Source organism: Rhinolophus sinicus, linkage group LG01 (genome assembly GCF_036562045.2).
Source record: "Rhinolophus sinicus isolate RSC01 linkage group LG01, ASM3656204v1, whole genome shotgun sequence".
Lineage (NCBI taxonomy): Eukaryota > Metazoa > Chordata > Mammalia > Chiroptera > Rhinolophidae > Rhinolophus > Rhinolophus sinicus.
In genome coordinates, this window is record NC_133751.1 from 109,866,959 (window position 1) to 109,888,513 (window position 21,555).

General features: G+C 37.5%; 1 protein-coding gene and 2 pseudogenes across 11 annotated transcripts in view; 2 read left to right on the plus strand and 1 right to left on the minus strand.

Moving 5' to 3' along the window:
* The window catches only part of WDR33 (WD repeat domain 33), a 123,738-nt gene that overhangs the window by 73,574 nt on the left and 28,609 nt on the right, over positions 1–21,555 (minus strand). The window contains exon 1 of one of the 11 annotated variants that reach the window (XM_019717945.2): positions 5,554–5,643. The exons of the other annotated variants lie outside the window; for them this stretch is intronic. The gene's annotated coding sequence lies outside the window, so the exon portion shown is untranslated. Of the gene's footprint in view, positions 1–5,553; positions 5,644–21,555 lie in introns of those variants that run through there. 11 annotated transcript variants of the gene reach the window in all.
* Positions 2,197–4,219, plus strand: LOC141572102 (protein FAM162A pseudogene; annotated as a pseudogene).
* Positions 11,408–13,157, plus strand: LOC109438228 (cytosolic 5'-nucleotidase 3A; annotated as a pseudogene).

A 21,555-nucleotide genomic window follows, 5' to 3' on the forward strand; every position in this document is an offset into this window, starting at 1 on the left:
CAATATTGACTGTTCAAAATCACAAGCAGGTAATTACCCCAACTGACTTTCAAATGCTGAAACAGCTATGCATTGCCAGAATAAATCCCATTTGGTCATGATGTATTGTTCTTTTTATATATTGCTGGATTTGAATTACTAAAATTTTGTTGGACTTTTGGATCTGTGTTCATGAGGGATATTGGTGTAGTTTTCTTGTAATATCTTTACCTGGTTTTATATCAAGCCTCACATAATGAGTTGGGAAGTGTGCCTTCTAATACTTCCTAGAAGATAATGTATAGCCATAGTAAGTAGCAAAAGTGCGTTATCCACACTTCCCACTTCCTCCTTAAAAGTTGGACAGAATTCACCTGTGAAACTATTGGGAAACCAAAATTTTCTTTGTTGGGAAGGGTTTATGAATTCAGTTTCTTTAAAAGATAGAGGACTATTAAGGTTATCTATTTCTTTTTGAGTTTTGGCGATTTGTGTCCTCAAAAGAATTGATCAATTTCATTCACCTTGTCAAATTTTGGGGCACAGAGTTGTTCATGGTATTCCCCTATTATCATTTTAATGTCTATAAGATCTGTAATGATAGCCCCTCTTTCATTCTTGATATGTTAACTTGGGTCCCTCCTTCTCCGTCTTCTCCCCACCTCTCCCTCTTTGAACGTTCATTGTTTCAAGTAAAAAATGGGTTCCATAAAAAAAAAAAAAAAAAAAGAATACTATCACTACATAATGTCCCATCAATGCAGCGGCCGGATGGCTCAGTTAGTTGGAGCGCAGCGCTCATAACACCAACGATGCCAGTTAGATTCCCACATGAGCCAGTGAGCTGCGGCCTCCACGACTAGATTGAAAACAATGACTTGACTTGGGAGCTGATGGGTCCTGGAAAAACACACAGTTCCCCAATATTCCCCAATTTAAAAAAAATAATAAGACAAAATAGAAAAGTAGATTTAAAAAAAAAAAATTCGATCAAGAAAACTGTCCTAGTTCTGTAAATAGCAAAAGTTCTTATCTACAGTTCCCATTTCATGACACTGCCATAACACACTACCACAGACAGGGAGGTTTAAGCAACAGAAGTTTATATTCTCAGTTCTGGAGGGTGAAAATCAGGGTGCCAGCATGGTCAGGTTCTAGAGACAGATCTCTTCTTGGCTTGCAGATGGCCACCTTTCTGCTGTGTCCTCATATGGCAGAGAAAGAGACAGCAAGTTCTCTGGTGTCTGTTCTTTTAAGGGCACTAATCCCACCATGGGCCCTCCTTGAAACCTCATCTCAACCTAATTATCTCCCAAAGGCCACATCTCCAAATCTCATTGTATTGGGGGTTAGAGCTTCGACAGATGAATTTTATGGGGACACAATTCAGTCAACAGCACCCTATATTTAAAAATATATATAGTCAAAAGTTGACATTTAATTATTTTTGATGCTTCATCAATGACATTCTTAAGTGAAATTGGCTCTTTTCTTTTTACCTACCAGTATGAGGTTGCTAGTACAGTTTGGTGCCACTGTCTTGAATCATGTTAAGGAACCAGCGGTTTTATCCATTCTTGCTTTCATTCCATAAGTATAAATGTCAACAAGGTCAAAGGCCTCAGAATATGTTAGTATTATTATGAAAACAGTTCTGACCTCACTTTGAAAATTCACCACGGCCTTACAGAGTTAAGTCCAAATAACTATCACAGAAAAAATTTTTACAAACTGCAAAGTATGTTAACAATTTGGCCACCTTTGGTATTATTACAAATTATTCACAAGAGATATAATCAATCTTAAAAAAGTTAATCCATTCCCAACTTTCCAAATTTACTGATGAAATGCTTTCACTTGAAATAAACCTTAGGGGAAAATATAAAGTTCTGTGGGATCTAAAAATAAACAAATAAATAAAGCTACTTTAGTTGGCTACTTTGATTGTGATGAAACAAATAAAAATAGGAGGCCAGTGGTACGGTATAATAGAAACACATTATAGCTTACATTGTATATGCTTACATCACTTATAAAAAGAATACACCAGAAACATTACTACTGATGGCTTCTGGGAAAGGGAATTAGATGACTTACAGTAAGATAAGAAGAAATTTAGTCAACACCATTTGAATTTAGACCACCCATATGTATTACCCCCAAAATTAATTAAATGTTTCACAGATAATATTTAATGATTTGATACATTAAAAACTCAATTTAAAACACTGTAAAAAATTTACCCTGTCACTCAACTTGGGAAATAGAAGTCAGAATTCAGTTTTATTCCTAAGAAACTATTTTTCCATTCAAGAATGCAGCATATGTATAATCTTTCTAAAGCAATAGGGTCCTACTCAATCTCCTTTAATGATTAGACAGTAATAATTTATAAATGACAAAAATGTAAATTCAGTTGTTTACTCTATGTTGAATTAAGTTTTCAACTAAAAACCTGGGATAGTTTTTAGCTGGAAGCTCTGTATGACTGAAAGATAAGATATATGCCGTATGTGATAGGTCCCTCCAAATGGAGAACTCAATCCAATGTAATATTTCTAGAGAACTGACATCAGCTTCGTCATTACATTATTTAAAATAAATAAGGCACAAGTCTATGTGAAATACTTTTAACCAAAATTAATTTAAAAAATGAAATAAAAAACAACTCTCAAAAACACAGCTGTCCTTTCACAAGTCCTTAAAGGAATACTTTCTACTCTCAAACTGCAATCTACTAATAATTTAGAAGCCTCTAGAGCACGGGTGTCCAAACTTTTTTCAATGTTTTTTACCAAGGGCTATATGCGGTAAAATATACAAACAGCCGGGCCACTCACCCGAGATGAAGTACGTATTGCCTTACCTGGTTTATTTAAGTAAACTAAATATATTTTTGGAATTTGCTGCAGGCCAATTAACAATGGATTGCGGACCACAGTTGGCCCGTGGGCCGCAGTTTTGACACCCCTGCTCTAGAGGTTAATGGCATCAGTACAAGGGGAGTAATTTATATAATGAGAACTTTTAATGCCAAAGGCTCTGATGGGTTCAATCTCTAGAACAAGGCTATACCTGTCAGGCAGACAGAATTATATTTTTTAATTCATGACAATTAAACAATTTAGCCCTTTGCGGCACTCGATGACTTTGAGTGTACCCACGCCACCGCCATCCCCGAGGCACTGTACTGCTCGGCGGAGCAGGCGGCCATGGAAAGCCTCCATGGCCTGCGCCTGGCAGCGGGAAATTGGTTTAGGTTATGTGAAAGAGATGCTTCCTCATCTCTAAGGCTTACCAGAAACTCTGATTTGAAGAGAATGGATTTTGCACCAAACCACAGGAAAGCTCCATCTCAGACATACAGCCCCCGAGTGCCACTACACAAATCTACGGATTGGGAGAGGAAGATCCTGATATGGTCAGGTCACTTCAAATAGGAAGACAAAATCCCAGAGACTGTCTCGTTTGAGATGCTTGACGCTGCCAAGAACAAGATGCGGGTGAAGATCAGCTATTTGATGATCGCCCTGACAGTGCAGGATGCATCCTGATGCTTATTGAGGGCAAGAAGGCTGCCAAGAGACACGAGTCTTTAACAAGCCAGAACTTAGAAAAGAAAGCTTGTCTGAGAGAGGAAGCAACTATGAAGGCCAAAACAGAGTAGCTGAGGAATCCATGTTGGCTGGATTTTGAAAATCCAGGAACGATGTTAAAGCAACAAGCATGTATTAAAAAGAATGCGTTATGAGGATCTATTCCATGAAAGTATGGTTTGTACACATACAGCATTTCCCTATTTCTGCTCTAGAGGTACAAATAAACTTTCTTCAAGAAAAAAAAAATTAAGTTAGGTCTACAGAGCTATCCTCCAGTTTAAAGGAAATACAGAGAAAACAAATTAACAAAACAACAGTCTACACAAAAAACTACACTGTAAGACATTCTAAAAGATACAACTGGCTTAGAAACTTCAAAAAATTAATGAAATAATAAGAAAAGAGGGAGGGGAGAACTGTTCTAGAGGGAAAAAAAAGGAACAAGTGTTGATGAGGCTGTGGAGAAAAAGGAACCCTTGTACACTGTTGGTGGGAATGTAAACTGGTACAGCCATTATGGAAAACAGTATGGAGGTTCCTCAAAAAAATTAAAAAGTAGGGGCGGCTGGATGGCTCAGTTGGTTAGAGCGCGAGCTCTGAACAACAGGGTTGCTGGTTCGAGTCCCACATGAGCCAGTGAGCTGCGCCCTCCACAACTACACTGAAGACAATGAGCTGCTGCTGAGCTGCCAGAGGGCTGGCTGGAAGATTCAGTTGGTTAGAGCACGAGCTCTTACCAACAGGGTTGCTGGTTCAATTCCCGCATGGGATGGTGGCTGCATCCCTTGCAACTAAGGTTGAAAACGGCAACTGGGCTTGGAGCTGAGCTGCGCCCTCCGCAACTAGATTGAAGGACAACAACTTGGAGCTGATGGGCCCTGGAGAGACACAACATTCCCCAATAAAAATAAAAATAAATTAAAAATAGAACTACTGTATAATGCAGCAATTCCACTTCTGTTTATCTGAAGAAAATGAAACTACTAATTTGAAAAGACAAATGCTCATTTGCAGCATTATTTACAATAGCCAAGATATGGGAACAAACTGAGTATCCCTCACACACAGTGGAATATTCCTCAGCCATAAAAAAGGAAATCTTGCTATTTGCAACAACATGAACAAAACTTGAAGGCACTATGCTAAGTGAAACCAAGGTCAGACAGAGAAAAACAAATGTTGTATGATCTTATTTTTATGTGGAATCTTAAAAAAGAACACACACAAAAGAAACAATTCATAGATACAGAGGTGGGGGGGTGAGGAACATGAATGAAGGGGTTCAAAAGGTACAAACTTCCAGGTATAAAATAAACGTCATTGAGGATGTAATGTACAGCATGGTGACTATAATTAATACTGTACTGTATATTTGAAAGTTGCTGAGAGTGGATCTTGAAAGTTCTCATCACAAGAAAAAAATTTTTAACTATGTAAGGTGACTGATGTCAACTCGACTTACTGTGGTGATCATTTCACAACAAGTATCAAATCATTATGTTATACATCTGAATGCTGTAAATCAATTATACCTCAATTTTTAAAAATAGTGCAAAAAGTTACAAACTAATTTACAGTAATTATACAGTTCAATTAGGTAAATATGGCAAGTTGAGTTTACCTAGTTAAATTTAATAGAACAGATGCTAATTAATATTAGATAATTATTGCAAATGTTATTATGACAACACTATTATGGTTATTATGGTTATTTAAGAAAATCTCTTTATTCTTACAGATAATGAATGCTAAAGTTTTAGAAGTCTGCATCTTTCAGAGTTCAGAAAAAAATTGAATGAGTAAGTGAAAAGCATGTTGTACATAATTTATTCTCTAATGACTATTAGAAGAATAATGACTATTTATTCTAATGACTATTAGAAGAATAAATGACAATTCTCTAACGACTTAAAAGATTCTGTTCAACTTCAGTGTCACATTATGATGGACACTTATGATCAAATATTATACGTACCGTGAGCCAAATTTGTATTGCCTATTCATAAATTGCGTGTTTTAAGCCTTGGTCCACTGTGAAAACAATACACAGTAATGACAGAATTATCTGAGAAAAGAGGAAAGGGAAGAGGGAAGAAGGAAATATACCACCATTAGTTAACTATGTATAATTGTGGGTTATATGTAAATTTTTCCTTTTGCCCCCTTAATAATTACAGCTTAAGAGTTTTCCACTTTACAAAACTGTTGCAGATGTTTTTAACTTCCTAAATATTCCAAGTCTAACATGATTTACTTAAATGCCTCATTGTTGGTTGTATGAATTGTTTTAAAACATATACTACTAAAATTTAAATTGCACTGATTATCTTTGTGCATAAAGCTTTTTCTGTAGAACCATTTATTTCGATCACAAGCAAGAGGGATTACTGAAGTCAAATAATCTTTAATACTTTAGGTTTTAAAAAAAACCCACTTTTTCTTGGCTGTTTCTATGTTTTAAATGTTCTTGACTATTAATAAGGTTGAATACTTTCTTTTCCATCTTATGAGCCAGTTTTATTCCCACCCCTATGTACATTGTCTTTTCATGTCTTATGTACCGTTTTGGGGAATAAATCTATGTTTAAGTCTTTGTCATTTGCCTTCTATATATAACTAGGTTCGGAGAAAATTTTTCAGTACACATTTTAATTGTTTGCATTTAAAAGCATACTTCCTATATCCCTGGACTTAACAAAAAATAGCTTAATAGGAAAAACACTTTCACTGTGCTCAAACTGCAGTGAATCCTCATTATTCGAAGATTCTGCATTTGCAAGTTTGCCTACTCACTAAAATTTATCTGTAGCCCCCAAATCAATACTTCCAGTCTCTGGCAGTTTTTGTACACATGCACAGAGCAGCGAAAAATCACTGAGAGCTCAGGTTCCCAGCTGAGCTCTAACCAGGCTGTATCTGCCTTCTAGTTTCTCTGCTCTCATACTGTAAACAAGTGTCCTTTTGTAATCTATTGAGTGTCATGTTTTGTACCCGTTTGTGCATTTCGTTGATACTTTCACTGCTTAAAATGGCCCCCAGGTGTTTTGCTGAAGTGCTGTATAGTGTTCCTAAGCACAAGAGGGCTGTGATGTGATGTGCCCTACTCAGGAAACAGGCTCGTTTCAGGCATCAGCTGTAACTAGCACCATGAGTTCAATGTTAATGAGCCAATAACATACATTAAATAAAGTATCTTTAAACAGAAACACACATAAAACAAGGTTATGTTTTGACTGGCTGATGCAAATGTTACCAGAGGCTTGCAAGAACCTAACCCTGTATTTCCCCTAGAGCAACACTTCAGTATTTGCCAGTTTGTAGTTTGCAGCAACTTTAAAAGCAAATTCAAGATAGATGGCCAGGTTGTGCCACTCTAATACAATTCATAACTCCTCCAAAATCCCTGAGCCTTGGAGGAATGGAGTACAGTATTATTGGAGTGCAAAGAACAACAAACTAGGGAAGCTAGGACTCTGTGTAAGATTCTAGTGACTTCCTTCTCTACCTTGGAGAAATTTTTGACACCTCTGGGTCTTTGCTTGATCTCTAAAATGAAGGAACAGGATTAAAGACCGTTAATATTATTCAGTACTTAAAAATTATAAAGCACAGAATGATTATGACTTAAACTCCTGTATTTGACATTCAAGAAAACTTTTACCATTTTTAAATCATGTTACAATTGGCTGTGATTTCCAGAAGTACCTGTATATATTTATAAATTTCAGAAAAGCATGCTGATTTACTAGAGATCCATATACGCAACTAAAAAAATTGTCTTGCAAAAAAATATTTCAGTTTAGTTTAAAGGTATAGGCCATCAGAGAAGAATGACTAAATAAATTTTGCATATCTAAATCATGAACTCTTATATAATCATTCAAATGTTTGAAATATTTTAAACAGAAATTGCACATGATCTACAGCAGAAAAATCAGATTGTAAAATAAAGATTACAATTATTTTAAAAGAACTGTATACTTTCAAGCGAAGGCCAAAAAAATGGGAAGGAACACATAACAGAAAATGGAACTGAGGGTAAAATCTTGCTGCTTTCTTTCTATCTTGGGTTTTTCCAAGATACTCACAAAGATATGATTTCCTTTTATAAGGAGGTAGGAGTAGTGTTTTTCTTTTTTAAAAATGTTCTTCTAAAATCTCTAGCTTTGCCAAATACAGTCATGTTCCGCATGATGTTTCCGTCAACGATGAGCCACATAAAAATGGTGATCCTGAAAGATTATAAAGGAGCTAAAAATTCCTGTAACCTAGTGACACCATAGCCGTCCTAACATTGTAGTACAATGCATTATTCAGATGTTTGTGGTGATGCTGTGTAAACAAACCTACTGCACCGCCAGTCATATAAAAGTAAAGCACGTACAATTACGTACAGTACATAATACTTGATAATAATAATAAACGCTGCTACTGGTTTCTGTGTTTACTATACTTTTCATCATCATTTTAGAGTGTACTCTTTCTACTTATTAAACAAGTTTGCTGTAAAACAGGATGTTGTGCTACATCAGCAGCAGCCTCATACATATTGTGTTTACTGGGTCTCTTGATTGCATCATGTGCTCTTGTGCTTGATTTCATCTCAGGTTGTTTTGTGCAGTAACATGCTGTACAGGCTTGTAGCCCAGAAGCAATAGACTGTATATAACCTAGGTGGGTAGTAGGTTACACTACCTAGGTTTGTGTAAGTGCACTCTATAATTTCACACAATGGTGAAATGGTCTAACAATACATATCTCAGGATGTACACCTGTCATTAAGTGGCACGTGACTGCCCTTTCATAACCTTTGTTGGTATAGTCCTATACCAATGTTCTCAATTATTTTTGCACATTTATGCTTATTTATAATGCTCAATTCATTCAGCAGTCTTTGCACTCCCAAAGTATACTATGTATAATTCTAGAAAAGCATGTATCACAATGGTAAAAAGTAGATGTCTTTCTGTCTAAACTATAAATTCCTTGCAAGCAAGGACTTCTTTAATCTCTATATTCCCAATGACTTGCATACTGCCTGGCACATATGAAAATTGTAATAGATATGTTAAAATATATGCTAAAAGAAAAATCACCATTGGAACACAGTGTAGTAGTTGCTGCAGAAAGGCTCCATCAATAGATGCTAAAATTAGTGGGCAAAAGTTTGAGAAGAAACAGTATATTTACATAGTTTCAAAGCATCTCCTCCAATATACTCATTAATTACAAAGGAAAACGTAATAACTATACAGTGGAAAGGTCAAACAAATACAGTATCTGCCAACAGAACAACAACAATTTTTGTTTCTGTATCACAGGAAATGAGCTAAGAGAATTTTTACCAAATTGAAAGGTTATATTCAGGATAATCTAACAAAATACAGAATATGTGTCATATATACAAAAAAAAACATTTTGAGGTGGGAAGACAATCCATGAGACACATAAAGAGATGCAGCCCATTCTGGAGAACTATAACAGAGACAATGTAACAACCCTCATAAATGTCCATCAAGAGACATGCCTTCTGCATTATGACTCTTGGACAGAGAAAGCAAATGGCGGTTTCAACTAGCCCTAAATCAGTTTGGCAGAGTGTAGAGGTTTGATTTGCAATTGAGATACTTTTGTGAGAAAGTCTTAAAAAAAAAAAAAATGTGTATGGAAAAAAAAGTCAGAAAGACTGTTCCACTTAAACAAAACCAAGGAGACAACCGGATGGAACATATGAACCTTGTTTAGGTCCTGGTTTGAAAAAATAAGCTATAAACGACGTTTGCATATGGATCAGATATTACATAATATTAGGGAACTATGGCTAATTTTCTTAGATGTGATATTACTGCATGCTAATATCACATGCTAAAGCACTGTGTCATAATGTATGCAATTACTCTCAAATGGCTAAAATGTACGTATGTACGTATGTATGTATGTATGTATGTATGTATGTACATGAATTTAGAGACAGAATGTACTGGGATGAACTACATCCCACCAAAATTCATGTGTTTAAGTCCTAACCCCCAGTATCTTACTGGGAAATAAGATCATTGCACATGTCGTTAGTTAAGATGAAGTCATATGGAAGTAGGGTAGGCCCCTAATGCAGTATGACTGGTGTGCTTATAAAAAGGGCAAATTTGGACACATGTAAAAATTGGGGTTATGCTGGTACAAGCCAAGAAACTACCAGAAACTAGAAGGGAGGCCCAGGACAGATCTTTCCCTAGAGCCTTTAGAAGGAACATAGCCCTCCTGACACCTTGATCTCAGACACCTAACCTCTAGAATTGTAAGACGTAATATTGTTTAAGACACTCAATGTGTGGTATTTTGTTATGGCCGCCCTAGCAAACTAATTGAGAAAGAAAATACAGCAAAATTAGAACAAATGTTGAGTCTAGGAGGCAAATATATGGTATTAACTTCTTTCAACTTTTCCAGATATCTAAAATGTTTACTACTTTAGAATAATATCTAAGAATTGCATAAACAGTTCTGTTCTCCAGTAACCATTCATTTAGTAGACATTGATAATAACACTCATCTAAATAAGAGGAATTTTGTTTATCAACATCCACAAAATAATTCGCTGGGATTTTCACTGGGATCACACTGAACCTACAGATCAAATTGGGAAGAATTCACATCTTGACAATATTTAATCTTCCTATCCATGTATATAAAATATTTTCCCATTTATTTAGATCTTCTTTGTTTCCTTTCATGAGTTTTGTAGCTTTCTTCATGTAGATCTTGTACATATTTTTTTTTCATTTATACCTAATTACATTTTTTTGGTGCAAATGTAGATGGCAGTTTTTAATTACAAATTCCAACTGTTTATTGCTGCTATGTAAGAAAGCAATTGACTTTTGTATATTTACCTTGTTTCCTGAAATCTTGCTATAATCACTTAAGAGTTTTTTTGATCCTTTGATTTTCTTCATAGACAATCACATCATCTGTGAAAATCTAAGACAATTTTAGTTCTTCCTTCCCAATCTGTATACCTTTTATTTCCTTTTCTTGACTTATTGCATTAGCTAAGATTTCCAGGGCAATGCTGAAAAGGAGTGGTGAGCGTGGACATCCCTGCCTTGTTCCTGATCTCAGCATCTACTTTCTCACTATTAAGTATGATATTAGCTATGGGGGTTTTGTAGATGTTCTGTACCAGCTTGGAAAAGTTCCCTTCTACGTCTAGTCTGCTGAGCATTTTCATCCTGAATGGGTATTGAATTGTCAAGTGCTTTTTGTATTTATTCACATAATCATACATTTTTCTTCTTTAGCCTGTTGATGTGATAGATTACATCAATTCATTATTGAATGTTGCACCAGACTTGCATTGCTGGAATAAGTCCCACTTGGTCATGATGTGTATAATTCTTTTTATTCATTGTTGGATTAAATTTGCTAAATTTTGTTGAGGATTTCTGCGTTTATGGTCTTAGAGATATTGATCCATAATGTTCCTCCTGTTGTCTTTGTCTGGTTTTGGTTATCAGGGTAATGCTGGCCTCAAGAATGAATTATGCTGTTCTTTTCGGCCTAGGAGGCACATAAGGCTCTGTCCATGGACCCGGTGGCCTAGGCTCAGGTGAGTGTGGTAGCATGTGCACCATAGTGGCGGCGGTGGTGCTGACCCAGCACATATTCACCTTGAAGAGGAAGATGGGGGTCGGGGGGAACAAGATCCTCAAGATGCCTACATCCAAGTCCTGCATCTGGATACTGCTTACCATCTATGCTATTGTTTTAGGACAAATTCAAGTACAGAAAAACTCAGGGTACCTTAAGGAAAACTGGATAACGAAGAAATGACTAATCAAGATTCTGTTGTACATGTGAAAATGATGCCAGAATTCCAGAGAAGTTCAGTTTGCATCAAGTACCCTACAAGAGTAGAAGAAAGTATCTCTGGTGTTATCAAAAGAGGAGCTGTCAAACTTCAGATAGTAAGAGACTTTGATAAGACACCGAGTAATTTTCCTACCAAAGGAAAAGATACCCAACCTGACACAATGTCTTTGACAACTGTAAGCTGGTTTCAGATGAATGTCAAAAAATATTACTGCAACTAAAGGAAAAATGTTATGCTACTGAAATTGAACGTGTTCTTACCGTGGAAGAGAAGTACCTCTATATGGAAGACTGGTACACTAAATTGCATGGTATGCTTGTTGAACAGGCTTTACTGAAAGCTAAAGTTTAAGAAATTGTGGCAGAATCTAACATTGTGCTCAAGGAAGGATATCACAATTTCTTTGGTAAGCTCCAACAACACAGTATCCCTATGTCCATATTTTCAGCTGGCATCAGTGATGTACTAGAGGAGATTATCTGTCAAGCTGTTGTTTATTATCCAAATGTCAAGTAGTGTCCAATTTCATGGATTTTGATGACAATGGGGTGCTCAAAGGACTTAAAGGAGAATTAATTCATGCATTTAACAAACACAATGGTGCCTTGAAGAACACAGTATTTCAGTGAACTAAAAGATAATAGCAACACAATTCTGCTGGGAGACTCCTAAGGAGACTTAAGAATGGCAGATGGAATAGCTAAAGTAAAACATACTCTGAAAACTGGGTATCTAAATGATAGAATGAAGGAGCTTCTGGAAAAGTATATGGACTCTTATGATATAGTTCTAGTAAAAGATGAATCATTGGAAGTGGACAATTCTATCTTACAGAAGGTTCTGTAAACAAGCAGTATACAAGAAGACATCTATGGATGCAACTGATTTAAGAACTGCTTGTGTGTTCATCTTGCTGACTTTCATTTATAATATATTCTTACTCTTGAAGTTTTTCCTCTATATTACAGAAGTATTTTCAGGCATGCCGAATCAATCAACTGGAAGTTCCTTTTTCTCCACCTCCCTCAACACACGGATACTTTTCAACATTAAAAAAAAAAAAAGTGTGTGTGGGAGGGGTGAAGGTGGCTGGTTAGCTCAGTTGATTAGATCATGGTGCTAATAACACCAAGGTTGCCGATTTGATCCCCGCATAGGCCACTGTGAACTGCGCCCTCCTTAAAAAACAAAAATCTCAGTCAAAATTTGAAAAATAACTCCCTACTACTTTCAGAGTAAATTTTGCAGTTTAATGTCTCATGAAGTTTTTGAGACATCTGTTTACACTGGGAAAGTTTGATGTACATGATTGTAAGTATTGCCATTTTTATAATTTGGGTGAATTATGCTGGTGGTATCACGATCTCCTGAAATTGTGTTCTGTTGGTTCTTTTGCTTTTGGGAAAATTGTTATTTACCAGAAAATACTGATAGTGGGTGTTTGAAAAAATCTGGCATCCACTTGTCACTAATCATTATAAAGTGTTCTATACTGGTGCACTGAAAATAAACACGAAATGAAAAGCCTTTCAATACCTCCCCTGAAAAAAAAAGAGTGAATGAAGAAGTATTCTCTCGGGGGCGGCCAGGTGGCTCAGGTAGTTGGAGTGCTGTGCTCCTAACACCGAGGTCACTGATTCGATTTCCACATGGGCCGGTGAGCTGCACCCTCTGCAGCTAGACTGAGAACAATGGCTGGACCTGGAGCTACGCTGCCGTGTGCTGCTGTGAGCGGCCAGTGGCCAGCGTTGAGCGGCCGGCAGATGACAAGAGATGCCATGAGCTGCCGTGAGCAGCAGTGACCAATGGGCTCAGCTGGGCAGAGCACAATGCTCATAATACCACAAAGGGCCAGTGAGTTGTGTCCTCCATAACTAGACTGGAGAACTATGGCTTAACTCGGAGTTAAGGGGGTGGGAGGGGGGCGAAAGGAGGAAAAAAGTATTCCCTCTACTATTTTCTGGAAGAGACTGTAGAGAATTGGTATAATTTCTTTCTGAAATGTTTGGTAGAATTCACCAATGAACCATCTGGGTCTGGTGTTTTCTGTGTTGGAAGGTTATTAATCATTGATTCAATTTGATTATCTCTCAATCTTCTCTACCATATGCCTTTGCTTAAAATCTTCAGACATACAAAAACAGGCAACCCTCATATAACATGGCACCTCTATAACACGGTTTAGCTCTAACACGGTTCGAGAATTGGGGTAAACCCCGTACAACACAGCATCCTAGAACACGGTTTCACTCTAACACGGTTTGAGAATTAGAGAAATCCCAGAACAACACGGAGCATAATAAGAGCTTTTAAGAGCAAAAGATATCTCATTCGAAATTAGGGAAATCCCCGAACAACACGTGTTGTCACACAACAGCCTAGCCGATTGTCGCCCCCCCCCATGTCTTTCCTTAAGGAAAGAAGAGTCTGTGAGACTGTGCATCTCTGGAACTGTATATTTCTCTCTAGTTAGTCTCCAAAAGAGGGTTTGCAGCCAATGACGAGTAAGATTCCCCACAGGGGTGGGGGGGTGGGGGGGACGGGATGGACAACTCAAGCCAGGCGGAACCCCATGGAGACCCCCCGATGAGCTGCCTTAGAAGGATTTGGGAAGGGGCCTTGTCTCCCCTGCCCCCTGCCCAGTTAAAGTGGCTGCTGGCTCTGACTTTTCCCTCTCACCTAATTTGGAGAAAAGTCTTGAGAGTGATAAGATTAAGCTCTCTCTGCTCGGCTCTGTGAAATAATTTCAACATGTGACATATATCCCTTAAAAGAGTTGTATACCTCACCTCAAGGACTTTCTGCTTCAGCTGTTTAAAGATCAACATAACTGGTTTGGGTTGTTTCTATAACGTGGTAAGTGAGTCTCGCAGACCGTGCCCAAAACACTGCTACTCCCTTGTACACTTATCAATAAAAACCTCCAGTCGGCTCTATTCTGGGCTCCAGTCTTTCATGACTGTGAGAGCCCTGGTCTTCTGAGATTTAACTGCATTAAGTCTCCGTATGTTTCTTTCTTAAAACTTAACCCAAAGCCGCCCCTTCTCGTACCCTCACTGCCCATGTTGTGCTGGACATGACAAACACGAAACGTAATAAAAATTTTTAAGATCAAAAGATATCTCATTTGAAAATTCTCATTCAAACGTGGATGTCATATCAGATATGACTGCAGAATTTTAAAATTTATTAGAATTTTAAATCCATTTTGTTCATGTAGTATTAAGTATATACATTTTAAAACTCTGTGTTTTTCTTTTTACTACATTATACGTAGATTAAAATTTTGGGGGTATTATTCAACCTTTTTTAAAGAAATGGTAATTACGCTTTTCATTTTTGTGAATTAATGTGTAGCCCTGAACTATGTCTGGTGGAAATAAAAAAATTCCTCTTAAAAGACATTTCATCCCACTGGAACAAAAATTACAGATTTTGGATCAGTTCAAAAGGGGGGGGAAAGTATCATATGTCGCAAAAACCTTGGATTTAAATGAAGCAACAATCCGGACTATACAGAAAAATGAACATAAAATTAGAGCTTCCACTGCTGCTGGTTATTCTATCTCGAATCTATAGAAGTCATGGAGGCATGGAAACGTTTTACAATTTTGGACAGTATTAACCTCATAAATTTATCCATCAAAGAAATAAAAGCAATGACATTACGTGCTTGTTGGGAAAATATATGGCCAGAGTCAATTCAAAGTGAAAATCTAATCGAGCCAGCAGAAAACATAATGGATGCAATAGCAGAACTTGCTAAGTCTCTAGGAGGGAAAGGTTTTGACGATATGACTGTTGAAAAATTACTGGTGGAAGAAGAAACTGATGAAGCAAATTTGGTGGAAATGACATGTGCAATATGCCTAGATAATTCAGGGGATGACAGCACAGGTGAAAACCAAGAAGTTAAACACTTTACTCTAAAAAGCATAAAGAAAGGCCTAGACTTAGCAGAACAGTTGGAGCTGTATTTCCTAAATGAAGATCCTTCCACTGAAAGAAGCACAAAGTTTAAGGGAGAACTTCACAAGTGCTTAGCACCACATAACGAAATTTATAAAGATCTCTCAGCTAAAAGCAATACAAAATAACAGATTTTTTGCAAAAAGCACAGAAGTCAAGATAATACTGAAGAAAGTTCAGAGGATGAAGATATATCTTGTCCAAAAGAAAACACCCTTGGTTAATGGTGCTTAGCAGTGATGATGAAGAAAACATTGTTTAATACATATTAGTATATTATACTTCTGGTGAAAATTGCTTTAATAAAGATATTTCTCTTAATTATAAAAATATAATAGCATGTGTTTTTCATTTTTGGAACCTAACCCCCTTTTTTATACTAGTTCTTTGTTTCATATGACATGGATTCGCATAACACAGCATTTTTTAGGAACCTAACAACCGCGTTATATGGGGGTTATCTGTATTTATAACACAACAAGGCAAAGGGCTACAAAAGTATGTACAAAATGCTATGGGATTCTGGACATATATCCAAAGAATTAAAAACAGGAACAAGAACAAATACCTCCACAGCCATGCTCATAACATTATTCACAATAGTAAAAAGGTGAAAACAACCCAAATGTCCATCAGTGGAACAATGGATAAAGAAAATGAGGTATAGTCAATGAAGTATTACTCAGCCTTAAAAAGGAAGGAAATTTTAACACATGCTACACAGATGAAACTTGAGGACATTATGTTAAGTGAAATAAGCCAGCCACAAAAAAATAAATACAGCATGGTTACTCTTATATGGGGTTTCCAGGGTAATCAAGTTCACAGACACAGAAAATAGAATGGTGGTTGTCATGGCCTGGGGAAGGGAAGAATGGGCAGTTAGTGTATAATAAGTATAGAGTTTCAGTTGGGGAAATTGAAAAGATTCTGAAGATGGATATTGGTGATGGTTACATAACAGTGTGAATATACATAATGTCACAGAGCGTATACTTAAAATAGTTAAAATGATAAATTTTATGTTAAGCATATTTTACCACAACTTAAAAAAAAAAAATCCATGACATGTAGCGGGTACTCAGTAAGTATGAATAAGTATGTGATTGAATGAGTGGCCTTAATAAATGCATACTGAAGGATTATTTTTTAAATGCTGAGAGGGAATGCTATGGGGGGGAGGGGGAAAACAGGAAAATAACGGGTGGAGGAGCAAGAGGAAAGCTCCAGATGAACTAACTTATGTAGTGATGAAAGAAGGGGCACATCAAGTGGAGAAAGGGAAGAGGGCAATTCCAGGCAAAGGAAACAGCAAGGAGGAGGAGTAAAAGAGAAATACTGAGCTTTTTTTTTTATTTTAGTTGAGGTATAATTGACATACAACATTGTATTCGTTTCAGGAGTATTTGAGTTTTTAAAAGTGGGTTATGAATAGGGCAGGGGAAAGAGGAAACAGCAGAGGAAGAAACTGGAAACCTAAGTTCACACATTGCAGCTAGACTCTGAAATGCCTATTATGCCAACCTAGACATGCTGAAGAGTTTAAATCTACCGGTAAAGCAGGAAGCCTAAACTGGGGTCTATGGATACATAAATGGGCAAAAGGAATTCAATGACATCTCCCACCTCACAGCTGTATGTAGAATTCTAATATGGACATTTACAGTTTTTTCTGGGAAGAAAGCAGGGACACAAACTTTCGCCAGATTCCCATGGGGTCCAAAAAGTATAAAAACCACTACTGTAGGCAATGATGAATATCCCAGGAATGTAGATTATAAAATTTGAATTTTAAGAAATTATAGGAGAGATTAGAGACAAAAAAGACAATTTGGTCAACTATAATAATCCATGCAATTTTTCGTTAATTTTTTTACAATCTTTATAAATTTACTAAAATCTGAAAATTTTCTATAGGTATACCTATACCAAGCAGGAGTCTAACGGACTGCCTTTCAGGATCTACCTTACATAATGTATGAAAATCACCAAAAAGGGACAAATTGGTGATTTTAAATTCTCTTTGTTATACTGAAGAAATGACTCATCATCAAAAAGCAAAATCACTCAAAAAAGCAAAAACTATAATACAAGTGTTGGTTTAATGTGAAAAGAAACCCACCACATCCATACATTGATGGTGCATATACTTTGACCAAGCAATTCCACTTTCCATGAATTTACCCCTACATACATGCGCACATATGTTCATAAACACATTTTTGCAAGATTATTCAATGGAGCACTATTTGTAGTAACAAGACTGAAAACCACCTATGTCTATTAAATAGAGGACTAAAGTAAATCATGAGACACAACATACATCATGCAGATATTATGAAGGAGGTAGTTCTATTTAGTAACTAAGATATACTGTTAAGCGGAAAAAGGCAAAATAAAAAGCTGTACATGTATATGTGAAATGCAATCAGAAGGGACATATACAGACCTGTAATGTGACAATTAAGTTTGCAAACTTGCCACCGTGTGCTTGCATTAGCAGCACTGTACAAACAGCTCAGTAAGATTTCACAACCTTGGTGTATCAGTGTCTCGCAGCTGTGTTTGTGTCAACTGTGTGGCAGTCTCTTGATGAGTGGTGTTCATTATTGTTGTTTTGTGTTTTTGTGTGCTGTCATGAGAATGTGTGAGCTTGAATTAGAGCAACAAACAAATACTAAATTTCTTGTTAAACTTGACGAGGATGGAAGTGAAATCAGGGACATGTTAGTCCAAGTTTATGGAAATAATGCCATGAAGAAAATGGTAGTATACAAATGGATTAAACATTTTTCTGAGGGGAGGGAACTCGTCACTGATGAAGAGAGGTCAGGGTGGCCGGTATTGATCAGAACTGATGAAAACATTGAAAAAATTCGGCGAATCGTGCGTCAAAATCGTCGGCTAACTGTGAGAAGCATAGCAGACCAAGTAGACATCGATGGAGAAACAGTTAGGAACATCTTAACTGAAAAGCTTGCCATGAGAAAGGTGTGTGCAAAAATGGTCCCAAAGGAGCTCACTGATGAACAAAAGCAAAGGAGAGTTAAAGTTTGCCAAGACCTTCTGGAGAGGCAAGACGATATTTTGGGCTGTGTTATCACTGCTAATGAAACATAGGTGTACCAATAAGACCCTGAAACAGAGCGTCAAAGTGCACAATGGAAATCAGCCAATTCTCCATGACCAAAAACGTTCTGTCAGTCCAAATCAAGAGTCAGAACAATATTGCTAACCTTTTTTTTTCTCTTTTCCCCTTTTCTTCCGCCACCCCTGCCACCCCCCCCAACTCCAGTTCAAGCCACTGTCTCTCAGTCTAGTTCTGCAGGACACAGCTCCCTGGCCCATGCTGGTATTATGAGCCTTGCGCTCCCCCCGGCTGAGGCTGTCAGTCACCAGTCGTTGGTCGGCCGCTCATAGCAGCTCACAGCAGCTCTCACTGTGGCCACCAGCCGCTCATGGCAATACACAGTAGCCCACAGCAGCTCACGCCAACCTCCGACTGCTCACGGCAGCCCAGCTCCAGGGAGAGCCATTGTTCACAATCTTAGCTGTAGAGGGCGCCGCTCACTGGCCCATGTGGGAATGGAACCGGCGACCTTGGCATTAGGAGCACAGGGGCTTCAACCACCTGAGCCACCGGGCTGGCCCCATCTAACCTTTTTTGATATTAGAGGTATTATTCATTATGAATTTGTATCAATTGGACAGTTAACCAAGTTTACTATTTGGAAGTGCTGAAAAGGTTGTGTGAAAAAGTTAGACAAAAACAACCTGAACTTTTCGCCAACAATTCATGGCTCGTGCATCAAGACTATGCATCAACTCACACAGCACTGTCCGTGAGGGAGTTTTTAGCCAGTAAACAAATAACTGTATTGGAACACCCTCCCTGCTCACCTGATCTGGCGCCCAATGACTTCTTTCTTTACCCGAAGGTAAAGGAAATATTAAAAGGAAGACATGCTGATGACATTCAGGACATGAAGAGTAATATGACAACAGCTCTGATGGCCATTCCAGAAAAAGAGTTCCAAAATTGCTTTGAAAGGTGGACTAGGTGCTGATGTTGGTGCATAGCTTCCCAAGGGGAGTACTTCAAAGGTGACCGTACTGATATTCAGCAATGAAGTATGTAGCACTTTTTCTAGGATGAGTTCGCAAACTTAATTGTCAGACCTCGTACACAGCTATATATAGCCCAAAATATATCTGGAATAATTCACGAAAAACTTATGACAATGGATAAAAGGGGATTGGAGGATAGCCGCAGGAAGGAGATAGATCACCATATATCATCTTGTGCTTTCTCCCTTTTTTACACATCTATGAATGAGTGAAGGAATGCATAAAAGTAACTTATAAAAGTAATACTACTAACTATAGTGTTACGGACACGGTCAGATACAGAACTGGAAATGTCTAGTCTAGGCCCAAAATTGATGTAAAAAAGCATAGTTGGAAATGAACATTGTGGGTAAAAAAAAACGTGGTTGGGGAAAAACATCCCTAATAAGAGCATTACAATTTGAATACCTGAAACATGAGGGAGGCACTGGGTATGTGGGGGTCTGGGTGTGGGTACGTGTAAAATCTACCAAGAAATATTCTGCCAAACTTCTGATTCAAAGGCAGATTTAAAGGCTGAAAATCATTAGATTACTGAAATAAAAATACATGGAAGTCCTAGTAGGTATTAATTTTGAACAAATCTAGATATGACAACTTCAGGCCCACAACATAATGTGATCACTTAATTCCTGATAGAAAACTTTACTAACGTAGACTTTTCTAGCTATGTAACTATTATAATTTTGTCTTTCGCCCAAAGACAATGAATGAACCAAAAATCCCTCCCAAGTTATACTATGAAATGTTCTGGATTTTGTCTTTTGTTTTGTTTTGTAAAGATGGAGAAAAGAACACTAAACTGGTATTCAGGTGACCTGGATTCTGCTACTGTGTGACTATGAACAAATTTAATCTCCTTAATACTGTTTCCTTATCTTCAAGTTAAAAAGTCTAGATTTGATGATCTCTAGAAGTGAAATAATTCCATAATTTCAAGATTCCACAGGGGGCAGGTAAGAATTTTCCAGTTTCTTTCAGCTCATTTTTTTAAATTGGGGAATATTGGTGAGCAGTGTTTTTTTCCAGGGCCCATTAGCTCCAAGTCATTGTCCTTCAATCTAGTTGTGGAGGGCACAGCTCAGCTCCAAGCCCAGTTGCCGTTTTCAATCTTAGCTGCAGGGGTCGCAGCCCACCATCCCACAGGGGAATTGAACTGGCAACCTTGTTGTTAAGATCTCGTGCTCTAACCAACCGAGCCTTCCAGCCACCCCTCTGGCAGCTCATTGTCTTCAATCTAGTTGTGAGGGCACAGCTCACTGGCCCATGTGGGAATCGAACCGGCAGCCCTGTTGTTAAAAGCTCATGCTCTAACCAACTGAGCCATCCGGCCGCCCCTCTTTCAGCTCATTTTTAAACCTGGCTTAACAACTACACTGAAGGTAAAATAATTTAACACAATACATAAAGACAATCATTCCCAAACGGATAATCCTAAAGAGATGGTCCTAAATAGCTCAAATTTGTCGACAGAAAGATAAAATGACAAACTTAAGACTTTCAGTCCCTCTTGATTTTGTAGTTCTCAGCTCCTAATTCTATTACCCACATTGGCCTAAAAGTCTAACTCATTCCTCAGTATTTGCAACTTACGGTGTCTTTAACTACCCTCTGAAACTTACTTAGGCTGGTATTTCCCTCCACATACATCTGTCTGGATTTCAAAAGTACAGGTATGCCTTGTTTTACTGCACTTTGCTTTACTGTGCTTTGCAGATGTTGTGTTCTTTACAAATTGAAGGCAAGAGCCTCTACCAGCAAAAAGGAAACCAAACCTGCAGTATCTCCGAGGTACACACTTGTACAGTGGATTTTAAAGATACAATAAAGTTAAAGTTAACCTAACATCTAAAATTGAAGTTAAAAATTTCACCAATGAAATACATGTCCTCCATTATTTTTGACATGAATCTTACCTTTATAAAATTAAGCTTCAGTACAGTTTTGTAAAATTGCTTTTATTAGAGCCCAAACTAGAGCTTATAGATTTCTAAGCACAAAATCAAA